This window comes from Pleurodeles waltl, chromosome 3_1 (genome assembly GCF_031143425.1).
Source record: "Pleurodeles waltl isolate 20211129_DDA chromosome 3_1, aPleWal1.hap1.20221129, whole genome shotgun sequence".
NCBI classification, from domain to species: Eukaryota; Metazoa; Chordata; class Amphibia; order Caudata; family Salamandridae; genus Pleurodeles; species Pleurodeles waltl.
Genome location: NC_090440.1, coordinates 1,250,086,796 through 1,250,099,470, shown reverse-complemented (window position 1 = coordinate 1,250,099,470; position 12,675 = coordinate 1,250,086,796).

Sequence of the window (12,675 nt, the reverse complement as noted above, 5' to 3'; positions counted from 1 at the left end):
CCTAGGGGCATTCAAGATGGGGTGACTTGTGGGGCTCTGACCAAGTTCTGTTACCCAGAATCCTTTGCAAACCTCAAAAAGTGGCTAAAAAAACATGTTTTCCTCACATTTCGGTGACAGAAAGTTCTGGAATCTGAGAGGAGCCATAAATTTCCTTCCAGCCAGCGTTCCCCCAAGTCTCCCGATAAAAATGATACCTCACTTGTGTGGGTAGGCCTAGCGCCTGCGACAGGAAATGCCCCAAAACACAACGTGGACACATCCCATTTTTTGACAGAAAACACAGTTGTTTTTTGCAAAGTGCCTGCCTGTAGATTTTGGCCTCTAGCTCAGCGGGCACCTAGAGAAACCTACCAAACCTGTGCATTTTTTAAAACTAGAGGCCTAGGAGAATCCAAGATGGGGTGACTTGTGGGGCTCTGACCAGGTCCTTTTACCCAGAATCCTTAGCAAACCTCAAAAAGTGGCTATAAAAACATGTTTTCCTCACATTTCGGTTACAGAAAGTTCTGGAATCTGAGAGGAGCCACAAATTTCCTTCCCCCCAAGTCTCCGGATAAAAATGATACCTCACTTGTGTGGGTGGGCATAGCGCCCGCGACAGGAAATGCCCCAAAACACAACGTGGACACATCCCATTTTTTGACAGAAAACACAGTTGTTTTTTGCAAAGTGCCTGCCTGTAGATTTTGGCCTCTAGCTCAGCGGGCACCTAGAGAAACCTACCAAACCTGTGCATTTTTTAAAACTAGAGGCCTAGGGGAATCTAAGATGGGGTGACTTGTGGGGCTCTGACCAGGTCCTTTTACCCAGAATCCTTTGCAAACCTCAAAAAGTGGCTAAAAAAACATGTTTTCCTCACATTTCGGTGACAGAAAGTTCTGGAATCTGAGAGGAGCCACAAATTTCCTTCCCCTCAAGTCTCCCGCTAAAAATGATACCTCACTGGTATGGGTAGGCATAGCGCCCGCGACAGGAAATGCCCCAAAACACAACGTGGACACATCCCATTTTTTGACAGAAAACACAGCTGTTTTTTGCAAAGTGCCTGCCTGTAGATTTTGACCTCTAGCTCAGCCGGCACCTAGGGAAACCTACCAAACATGTGCATTTTTAAAAACTAGAGGCCTAGGGGAATCCAAGATGGGGTGACTTGTGGGGCTCTGACCAGGTCCTTTTACCCAGAATCCTTTGCAAACCTAAAAAAGTGGCTAAAAAAACATGTTTTCCTCACATTTCGGTGACAGAAAGTTCTGGAATCTGAGAGGAGCCACAAATTTCCTTCCCCCCAAGTCTCCGGATAAAAATGATACCTCACTTGTGTGGGTGGGCATAGCGCCCGCAACAGGAAATGCCCCAAAACACAACGTGGACACATCCAATTTTTTGACAGAAAACACAGCTGTTTTTTGCATAGTTCCTGCCTGTAGATTTTGGCCTCTAGCTCAGCCGGCACCTAGGGAAACCTACCAAACCTGGGCATTTTTGAAAACTAGAGACATAGGGGAATCCAAGATGGGGTGACTTGTGGGGCTCTGACCAGGTTCTGTTACCCAGAATCCTTTGCAAACCTCAAAAAGTGGCTAAAAAAACAAGTTTTCCTCACCTTTCGGTGACAGAAAGTTCTGGAATCTGAGAGGAGCCACAAATTTCCTTCCACCCAGTGTTCCCCCAAGTCTCCTGATAAAAATGATACCTCACTTGTGTGGGTAGGCCTAGAGCCTGCAACAGGAAATGCCCCAAAACACAACGTGGACACATCCCATTTTTTCTGTCAGAAAACAAAGCTGTTTTTTGCAAAGTGCCTGCCTGTAGATTTTGGCCTCTACCTCAGCCGGTACCTAGGGAAACCTACCAAACCTGTGAATTTTTTAAAACTAGAGGCCTAGGGGAATCCAAGATGGGGTGACTTGTGGGGCTCTGACCAGGTCCTTTTACCCAGAATCCTTTGCAAACCTAAAAAAGTGGTTAAAAAAACATGTTTTCCTCACATTTCGGTGACAGAAAGTTCTGGAATCTGAGAGGAGCCACAAATTTCCTTCCCCCCAAGTCTCCCGATAAAAATGATACCTCACTTGTGTGGGTGGGCATAGCGCCCGCGACAGGAAATGCCCCAAAACACAACGTGGACAGATCCCATTTTTTGACAGAAAACACAGCTGTTTTTTGCATAGTGCCTGTCTGTAGATTTTGGCCTCAATCTCAGCCGGCACCTAGGGAAACCTACCAAACCTGTGCATTTTTTTAAACTAGAGACCTAGGGGCATTCAAGATGTGGTGACTTGTGGGGCTCTGACCAGGTTCTGTTACCCAGAATCCTTTGCAAACCTCAAAAAGTGACTAAAAAAACATGTTTTGCTCACATTTCTTTGACAGAAAGTTCTGGAATCTGAGAGGAGCCACAAATTTCCTTCCCCTCAAGTCTCCCGATAAAAATGATACCTCACTTGTATGGGTAGGCATAGCGCCCGCGACAGGAAATGCCCCAAAACACAACGTGGACACATCCCATTTTTTGACAGAAAACACAGCTGTTTTTTGCATAGTGCCTGCCTGTAGATTTTTGGCCTCTAGCTCAGCCGGCACTTAGGGAAAACTACCAAACCTGTGCATTTTTGAAAACTAGAGACCTAGGGGAATCCAAGATGGGGTGACTTGTGGGGCTCTGACCAGGTTCTGTTACCCAGAATCCTTTGCAAACCTCAAAAAGTGGCTAAAAAAACATGTTTTCCTCACATTTCGGTGACAGATAGTTCTGGAATCTGAGAGGAGCCACGAATTTCCTTCCACCCAGCGTTCCCCCAAGTCTCCCGATAAAAATGATACCTCACTTGTTTGGGTAGGCCTAGCACCCGATGACAGGAAATGCCCCAAAACATAACGTGGACACATCCCATTTTTTGACAGAAAACACAGCTGTTATTTTCAAAGTGCCTGCCTGTAGATTTTGGCCTCTAGCTCAGCCGCCACCTTGGGAAACCTACCAAACCTGTGCATTTTTTTAAACTAGAGGCCTAGGGGAATCCAAGATGGGGTGACTTGTGGGGCTCTGACAAGGTTCTGTTACCCAGAATCCTTTGCAAACCTCAAAAAGTGGCTAAAAAAACACATTTTCCTCACATTTCGGTGACAGAAAGTTCTGGAATCTGAGAGGAGCCACAAATTTCCTTCCCCCCAAGTCTCCAGATAAAAATGATACCTCACTTGTGTGGGTGGGCATAGCGCCCACAACAGGAAATGCCCCAAAACACAACGTGGACACATCCCATTTTTTGACAGAAAACACAGCTGTTTTTTGCATAGTGCCTGCCTGTAGATTTTGGCCTCTAGCTCAGCCGGCACCTAGGGAAACCTACCAAACCTGGGCATTTTAGAAAACTAGAGACATAGGGGAATCCAGGATGGGGTGACTTGTGGGGCTCTGGCCAGGTTCTGTTACCCAGAATCCTTTGCAAACCTCAAAAAGTGGCTAAAAAAACAAGTTTTCCTCACCTTTCGGTGACAGAAAGTTCTGGAATCTGAGAGGAGCCACAAATTTCCTTCCACCCAGTGTTCCCCCAAGTCTCCTGATAAAAATGATACCTCACTTGTGTGGGTAGGCCTAGAGCCTGCAACAGGAAATGCCCCAAAACACAACGTGGACACATCCCATTTTTTCTGTCAGAAAACAAAGCTGTTTTTTGCAAAGTGCCTGCCTGTAGATTTTGGCCTCTAGCTCAGCCGGTACCTAGGGAAACCTAACAAACCTGTGCATTTTTTAAAACTAGAGGCCTAGGGGAATCAAAGATGGGGTGACTTGTGGGGCTCTGACCAGGTCCTTTTACCCAGAATCCTTTGCAAACCTCAAAAAGTGGCTAAAAAAACATGTTTTCCTCACATTTCGGTGACAGAAAGTTCTGGAATCTGAGAGGAGCCACAAATTTCCTTCCCCCCAAGTCTCCCGATAAAAATGATACCTCACTTGTGTGGGTGGGCATAGCGCCCGCGACAGGAAATGCCCCAAAACACAACGTGGACAGATCCCATTTTTTGACAGAAACACAGCTGTTTTTTGCATAGTGCCTGCCTGTAGATTTTTGGCCTCTAGCTCAGCCGGCACTTAGGGAAACCTACCAAACCTGTGCATTTTTGAAAACTAGAGACCTAGGGGAATCCAAGATGGGGTGACTTGTGGGGCTCTGACCAGGTTCTGTTACCCAGAATCCTTTGCAAACCTCAAAAAGTGGCTAAAAAAACATGTTTTCCTCACATTTCGTCGACAGAAAGTTCTGGAATCTGAGAGGAGCCACGAATTTCCTTCCACCCAGCGTTCCCCCAAGTCTCCCGATAAAAATGATACCTCACTTGTTTGGGTAGGCCTAGCACCCGACGACAGGAAATGCCCCAAAACATAACGTGGACACATCCCATTTTTTGACAGAAAACACAGCTGTTATTTTCAAAGTGCCTGCCTGTAGATTTTGGCCTCTAGCTCAGCCGGCACCTAGGGAAACCTACCAAACCTGTGCATTTTTGAAAACTAGAGACCTAGGGGAATCCAAGATGGGGTGACTTGTGGGGCTCTGACCAGGTTCTGTTACCCAGAATCCTTTGCAAACCTCAAAAAGTGGCTAAAAAAATAAGTTTTCCTACCATTTCGGTGACAGAAAGTTCTGGAATCTGAGAGGAGCCACAAATTTCCTTCCACCCAGCGTTCCCCCAAGTCTCCCGATAAAAATTATACCGCACTTGTGTGGGTAGGCCTACCGCCCGCGACAGGAAATGCCCCAAAACACAACGTGGACACATCCCATTTTTTGACAGAAAACACAGCTGTTTTTTGCAAAGTGCCTGCCTGTAGATTTTGGCCTCTAGCTCAGCAGGTACCTAGGGAAACCTACCAAACCTGTGCATTTTTTAAAACTAGAGGCCTAGGGGAATCCAAGATGGGGTGACTTTTGGGGCTCTGACCAGGACCTTTTACCCAGAATCCTTTGCAAACCTCAAAAAAAGGCTAAAAAAACATGTTTTCCTCACATTTCGGTGACAGAAAGTTCTGGAATCTGAGAGGAGCCACAAATTTCCTTCCACCCAGCGTTCCCCCAAGTCTCCCGATAAAAATTATACCTCACTTGTGTGGGTAGGCCTAGAGCCTGCAACAGGAAATGCCCCAAAACACAATGTGGACACATCCCATTTTTTCTGTCAGAAAACAAAGCTGTTTTTTGCAAAGTGCCTGCCTGTAGATTTTGGCCTCTAGCTCAGCCGGTACCTAGGGAAACCTACCAAACCTGTGCATTTTTTTAAACTAGAGGGCTAGGGGAATCCAAGATGGGGTGACTTGTGGGGCTCTGACCAGGTCCTTTTACCCAGAATCCTTTGCAAACCTCAAAAAGTGGCTTAAAAAAACAAGTTTTCCTCACATTTCGGTGACAGAAAGTTCTGGAATCTGAGAGGAGCCACAAATTTCCTTCCCCTCAAGTCTCCCGATAAAAATGATACCTCACTGGTATGGGTAGGTGTTAGACTTTTCATCCTTGGCGTGGTCTCCCTTAACTTTTTGCCTCTGTTCCCCAGGTTGTTGATGTGTGCTGGACTCTGATTTTGCTGTTTTTGTTACTCTGGGCACTTTACCACTGCTAACCAGTGCTAAAGTGCAAGTGCTCCTGTTTAAATTATATGTAAGTGGTTCATCCATGATTGGCATATTTGAATTACTAGTAAGTCCCTAGTAATGCGCACTAGAGGTGCCAGGGCCTGTAAATCAAATGCTACTAGTGGGCCTGCAGCACTGGTTGTGCCACCCACATAAGTAGCTCTGTAATCATGTCTCAGACCTGCCACTGCAGTGTCTGTGTGTGTATATTTACACTGTAAAGTCGACTTGGCAAGTGTACCCACTTGCCAGGCCTAAACCTTCCCTTTCCTTACATGTAAGGCACCCCTAAGGTATGCCCTAGGTAGCCCCAAGGGCAGGGTGCAGTGTATGGATAAGGTAGGACATATAGTAATGTGGTTTATATGTCCTGACAGTGAAATACTGCCAATTTCGTTTTCACTGTTGCAAGGTCTGTCTCTCTCTCATAGGATAATATGGGGGCTACCTTTAAATATGATTAAAGTGTAGATTCCCCTAGAGAAGAGATGGACAGGTGGAGTTTGGGATCCCTGAACTCACAATTTAAAAATGCATCTTTTAGTAAAGTTGATTTTGAGATTGTGAGTTTGGAAATGCCACTTTTAGAAAGTGAGCATTTTCTTGCTTAAACCATTCTGTGACTCTGCCTTGTTTGTGGATTCCCTGTCTGGGTCAGTTGACAGTTGGGTTGTTTTTCACCTCACACCAGACAGTGACACAAAGGGAGCTGGGGTGTGATCTGCATTCCTGATTAGCCATCTCTGCTAGGAGGGAGGGGTGGAGTGGTCACTCTCATCTGAAAGGACTGTGCCTGCCTCTGACAATGCTGTCTCCAGCCCCCTGGTGTGTGTCTGATGCCTTGCCTGGGCAAGGCAGGATTTCACAAGAAGGTGTGAGTCCCCTTTGAAGGAAGGTGACTTCAAAGACTAAAATGGGTATAAGAAGGGCACCCAAACTTACAAACTTTAGAAACACTTCTGGAATCAAGGGGAACCTCTGCCTGGAGAAGAGCTGATCGCTGAGGACCAAGTGCTGCCCTGCCTGTGACTGTGCTTTGTGGAGCTTTCCTGCAGTGCTGCTTCTGCCAGAGTAAGAGGGCAAAGACTGGACTTTGTGTGCCTTCCATCTTGAAGAAGAAATCTCCAAGGGCTTGATGTAGAGCTTGCCTCCTGTTATTGAAGTCTCAGGGATAGCAAAGACTTCTTCCTGCCAGCACCTGGAGTCTCTGGAGAGACCCCTACTCTGCTCTGTGGTGCCCTTCCAGTTCCTGGGACCCTGAAAGGAGAGGCTGGCAGCCTAAGGACAAAAATACACGCACCGCGCACCGTGCGGAGAAAAGATCGACGCAAATCCGATCGCGGCTGAGAAAACGACGCGACGCCGGCTCCGCAGCTGAGAAACGACGCCGCTGGAAACGCGACCGGAGAATCGACGCCCGGAGCAGGAGAAACGACGCGCAGCATCGCTGACGAAGGCTGAGAGATCGCAACCAGCGCCGCGGGACTTCGGACCGTCGCGTGGCTGGCTTTTTCGACGCGCCTCGCCGAGCCGAGCTGTTTTCGACGCATATACCCGTGCCGGGTTATTTTCGACGCACACCGCCCGTGCGGGGTTATTTTTGCCGCAAACCAGGTACATTTACACGCTAGCAGCGCTAGTGTGTTGTTACAACTACCTAAAGACTCTTTTTATTTTAAACCTTTTAAAAATCATAACTTGACTTGTGTATGTTGGATTTTTGTCGTTTTGGTCTTGTTTTGTCTAGATAAATATTTCCTATTTTTCTAAACTGGTGTTGTGTCATTTTGTAGTGGTTTCATTAAGTTGCTGTGTGTGTTGGTACAAATACTTTACGCCCAGCACTCTGAGGTTAAGCCTACTGCTCTGCCAAGCTACCAAGGGGGTAAGCAGGGGTTAGCTGAGGGTGATTCTCTTTTATCCTAACTAGAGTGAGGGTCCTTGCTTGAACAGGGGGTAACCTGACTGTCAACCAAAGACCCCATTTCTAACATTGGTGACCAGCGGTCGGGATTTGGACTTGTATTTGTACTTGACATACAGTAATTAAGTGTACACTACTGTTTTGATCTCAGACCACTACGTGACCACATACTACTAGTCTTGTGATTTTTGTTTTTTTACTTGGACTGTTTTTCTCTGCATTCAGTTTCTTTTTTTCACTGATCCCGGGATTGACTTTGCTGAAACTTCATTTGAGAACTTGCTTTTCTGTTTTTGGAACTGTGCATATTTTTTTAACCTCTCATCATGTCTCAGTCTGGAGATGCCCTAGCTGAAACCGCTTTTGATTTGGAGAAATTGGAGAGCTACAAGGTGGCTCAGTTGAAGCAGTTTTGTAGGAATGTTGGCTGTCCCATTGAGAGCTCATCCAGGAAGGATGAGCTGCAAAAGGCGCTGAGGGCCTGGGTGACAGCCAAAGCAGCTGAGAGGCACACAGATGAGGAGCCATAGGGGGAAGAGGAGTTGCAAGTCACTCACACTGATGTAGTGGGTGGGCCTGCTATGTCTCAGGGGAGAATCTCTAGGGCAAGTAGCAGTGTATCCTCCAAGGGTCTGACACCTGAAGAGCTACAGGACAGACAGGCAGAAAGGGAGTACCAATTGGAGCAGAGAAGGCTAGCCCTGGAGGAGAAGAAGATAACAATGGCTCATGAGCTTAGCTTGAAAGAGATAGATCATAGAAACCAGTCCAGTAGGGATGGTGGCAGCAATTCTACAGTGCAGCCTGAGAGAAGGGTACACATCCCAAAAGACCTTGTGAGGGATTATAAGAGAGAGGATGATATCTACTTGTGGTTCAAGGGTTATGAGTCAGCTCTCCACATGAACCTGGTCCCTGAAGCTCACTGGGGGGCGGCCTTGTGGAAGCATTTTGAGGCAGAGGGGAGGGACACACTGACGGCCTTAGGGGATGCTCAGAGTCTCACCTACCCTGCCATGAAGGAGGCCTTACTTACCAGGTATGGTCTCACCCCTGAGCAGTACAAAGAGAAGTTTAGATCCTACAAGAGAAAGGAATCCCAAACATGGTTGGAATGTGTTGATTCTTTTTGCAGGTCACTGGATGGTTGGGTGAAGGGCAGTAAGGTAAACACGTATGAGGGGCTTTACAATTTAATTGCTTGGGAGCACTTGTACAGTTTATGTTTTCCAGAGCTGCGCCAGCACCTCATTGACAGCAAGCTGACTGACCCCAGGAAGCTTGCACAGGAAGCGGACCGCTGGGAGAGCACCAGGGTCCAAAAGAGGTATGGGGGAGACCACGCCAAGGGTGGGCAGGGTCCCTCTCAGAAGAAAGGGGGGGGTAAGGGCAAACAGGATGAGTTCTCTAAAGGGCCCCAAACTGATTCCCAGGGTAAGGATTCCCAACCCCCCAGTGAAAAGAGGCCATGGTTCTCCAAAGGGAAGCCAATGGCAGGTGGTCCCCTACGTAAGTGCTATTCATGTGACCAGGTGGGTCATGTGAGGGGGGACCCCAAATGCCCCAAAAGTACACCGGCACCCACTGGTGCACCGTCCCAGGGTTTGGCCAGTGTAGCGCTTGGGGAGGAGTTGGTTTCAGGTGGGTGGGAACCAGCAGAAATGACCCTTGTCTCACTAGGGGACAGTGAGATGGTCCAGAGAAACCTAGTGCCTGATAACACTAAGAAGTACAGGCAATGGGTGACCATCAATGGACAGAGGGTGGAGGCTCTGAGAGACACAGGAGCCAGTGTGACTACAGTGAGGAGTCACCTGGTGTCTGAAGAGCAGATTGATCCCCGGGTACTTCACCAAGTAGTTGCAGTAGACAACTCTGAGCGCCTCTGCAGAGTGGCGCAGGTTCCCTTTGAATGGGGGGGGGTCTCAGGTTCCTGGAAAGTCGCTGTGAGTCCAACCATGCCTGTTGATTGTTTGCTAGGCAACGACCTGGAGGATTCCCCTTGGAAGGAGGTGGAACACAGGTCTCACTTGGAGATGTTGGGTCTGCCTGGGTGGGTATGCGTATCCACCCGGTCTATGGCAGCCAATCAGGGTAGTCAAGAGCCCCTGGAGCCTGAAACAGTGGACCAGGGGACCGCCAAGAAGAGGAAAGGCAGGAGGCGCGGGAAACCCGCCCCAGAAGTTCCCACGGTCCGGGAGGAGGCAGAGCCTGAGGGTGATGCCCCGGAACCTACAGGGGAACAGGTGGCTGAACTGGGGGAGGTCCCTGAGCTGTCGCAGTGGCAGCAGGAAGGGGGACCCACCAGGGAAGTATTCTGCACAGCGCAGAAGGAATGCCCTACTCTTGAGGGACTGCGGCAGCAGGCTGCAGCCCAGGCGGCTGGCGGAGCGCCAGGTACTCACCTGATTTACTGGGAGGATGGCCTCCTGTATAGTGAGCCTAAGGTTCCTGAGCCGGGGTCAGCTCGTATGCTGGTGGTACCCCAGGGCTTCAGGGCCTTCCTACTGGGTTTGGCTCATGATGTGCCTTTGGCAGGACATCTAGGGCAGGACAAGACCTATAAGAGGCTTGTCTCCCACTTTTACTGGCCCTTGATGAACAAGCAGTCAGCTGCTTATTGTAGGTCTTGTCAGACTTGTCAGGCAAGTGGCAAGAGTGGGGGGAAATGCAAAGCTCCCCTCCAACCTTTACCGGTAGTCAGTACTCCCTTTGAAAGGGTAGGAATTGACATTGTGGGGCCTCTGGATCCCAAGACAGCCCTGGGCAACAGGTTCATCCTGGTCTTGGTGGACCATGCCACACGGTACCCAGAAGCTATTCCTCTAAGGACGGTCACCGCCCCCGTGGTGGGACGTGCCTTGATGGGGGTTTTTACCCGCATGGGGTTCCCCAAGGAGGTAGTATCTGATAGGGGTACAAACTTCATATCCACTTATATGAAGTCTCTGTGGAAGGTGTGTGGGGTAACCTACAAGTTCACCACCCCTTACCACCCCCAAAGTAATGGTCTGGTTGAGAGATTCAACCGCACCTTGAAAGGCATGATTCAGGGCCTGTCAGAGCCCTTGAGGCGTAAGTGGGACGTCCTCTTGCCATGCCTTCTGTTCGCTTACAGGGAGGTGCCTCAAAAGGGACTTGGCTTTAGCCCCTTTGAGCTCATCTATGGCCACCCTGTGAGGGGACCGCTCAGTCTGGTGAAGGAGGCTTTGGAGAAAGCTCCTAGTAAACCACCCCAGGATGTATTTAGCTACATGCTGGCACTAAGAAACCAGACTGCCCGCTTCAGGCGTCTCGCTCAGGAGAACCTGGAAGCAAGCCAGGAGGACATGAAACGGTGGTACGACCAGAATGCCACTCTGGTTGAGTTTCAGCCTGGACAGAAAGTGTGGGTCATGGCACCAGTAGAGCCTAGGGCTCTCCAAGATAAGTGGACTGGGCCTTTTGAGGTGGTGGAAAGAAAGAGCGAGGTCACCTATCTGGTAGACTTGCAATCCCCCAGGAACCCCTTGAGGGTCCTACATGTCAACCGCCTCAAACCCCACTTTGAGCGAACTGAGCTATCCATGCTCCTAGCGACAGATGACGGGGTGGAGGAAGAGAGTGAGCCTCTTCCTGACCTCCTGTCTGCAGGAGAGAAAGATGGGTCTGTGGAGGGAGTGATCCTCTCCCCCTCCCTGACTGAGGAACAGCAGAGGGACTGTCGCCACGTGCTGGGACAGTTCGCCTCACTGTTTTCCCTGATCCCAGGAGTCACACACCTGTGCACACATGATGTGGACACTGGGGACAGTACACCTGTTAAACATAAGGTTTACAGGGTGACTGACAGGGTGAGGGCTTGCATTAAGGAGGAAGTCTCCAAAATGTTAGCCCTAAGGGTTATTGAGCACTCCAGCAGTCCTTGGGCCAGCCCAGTGGTCTTGGTCCCAAAGGCTACTGCTCCTGGTGCCACTCCAGAACTTAGGTTCTGTGTGGACTACCGGGGTCTCAATGCGGTCAGCAAGACTGACGCACACCCCATCCCCCGAGCTGATGAGCTCATTGATCGGTTAGGAGCTGCCAAGTACCTCAGTACGTTTGATTTAACATCTGGGTATTGGCAGATTGCCTTAACTGAAGGGGCAAAGGAGAGGTCAGCATTCTCTACCCCCGATGGGCACTTCCACTTCAATGTGATGCCCTTTGGGATGAAGAATGCCCCTGCCACCTTTCAGAGGTTGGTCAACCAGGTGTTGGCAGGACTGGATGAGTTCAGTGCCGCCTACCTGGATGACATTGCTGTGTTTAGTTCCACATGGGAGGAACACCTGCAACACCTCTGGAGAGTGTTAGAGGCCCTGCAGAAGGCAGGCCTCACTATTAAGGCGAGCAAGTGCCAAATAGGGCAGGGTTCTGTTGTGTACTTAGGACACCAGGTGGGGAATGGCCAGGTGGCACCCCTACAGCCTAAGATTGACACGATTCTGGCTTGGGAGCCTCCCAAGACCCAGACTGAAGTGAGAGCCTTTTTAGGTCTCACAGGATACTATCGGAGGTTCGTTAAGGGATATGGTACCATTGTTACCCCCTTAACTGAGTTGACTTCTAAGAAGCAACCCAAGAAAGTGATCTGGACAGAGGCTTGCCAGAACGCTTTTGATGCCCTGAAGGCTGCCATGTGCACAGCACCGGTGCTGAAGGCACCTGACTACTCCACGGAGTTTGTTGTACAGACAGACGCCTCAGAGCATGGTATTGGAGCAGTACTCTCACAGCTGAATGAAGAGGGCCTAGATCAACCCGTAGCCTTCATTAGCAGGAGGTTACTACCCAGGGAACGTAGGTGGAGTGCCATAGAACGTGAAGCGTTTGCTGTGGTCTGGGCACTGAAGAAGCTAAGACCCTACTTGTTTGGGACTCACTTCCGAGTTCAGACCGACCACAGACCCCTCAGATGGTTAATGCAGATGAGGGGTGAGAACCCAAAACTGTTGAGGTGGTCCATTTCCCTACAGGGGATGGACTTTACGGTGGAACATCGACCCGGTACAGAACACGCCAATGCTGATGGTCTGTCCAGGTTCTTCCGCCTTAGTGATGAGAACTCCCATGAGGTTGGGTAGTTGCTCCCCAC